The sequence below is a fragment of the Penaeus monodon genome, chromosome 19 (genome assembly GCF_015228065.2).
Source record: "Penaeus monodon isolate SGIC_2016 chromosome 19, NSTDA_Pmon_1, whole genome shotgun sequence".
NCBI classification, from domain to species: domain Eukaryota; kingdom Metazoa; phylum Arthropoda; class Malacostraca; order Decapoda; family Penaeidae; genus Penaeus; species Penaeus monodon.
In genome coordinates, this window is record NC_051404.1 from 40268134 (window position 1) to 40268340 (window position 207).

Genomic DNA, 207 nt, shown 5'->3' on the forward strand with positions numbered 1-207 from the left:
GCCAAGAAATCCTTCCTCACAAATCCACTATTCTAAAAATTTAAACCCATTTTTTTGATCAACCAAATCACCGAAATGACCGTTAAAATTTTAAGCTTACTTACGCATTCTTACACATTCATCTTGAGCGAATACTTATCATTAATCATCTCACCCCCCCCCCCAACCGCAATAAAGTCTGACCTCTCTTGTAGATCCTACGGTAAG

The 207-nt window shown here is 38.2% G+C and overlaps 1 protein-coding gene across 1 annotated transcript in view; it reads right to left on the bottom strand.

Moving 5' to 3' along the window:
- Nucleotides 1-207, bottom strand: part of LOC119585237 (protein Wnt-5b-like) — a 252158-nt gene that overhangs the window by 173365 nt on the left and 78586 nt on the right.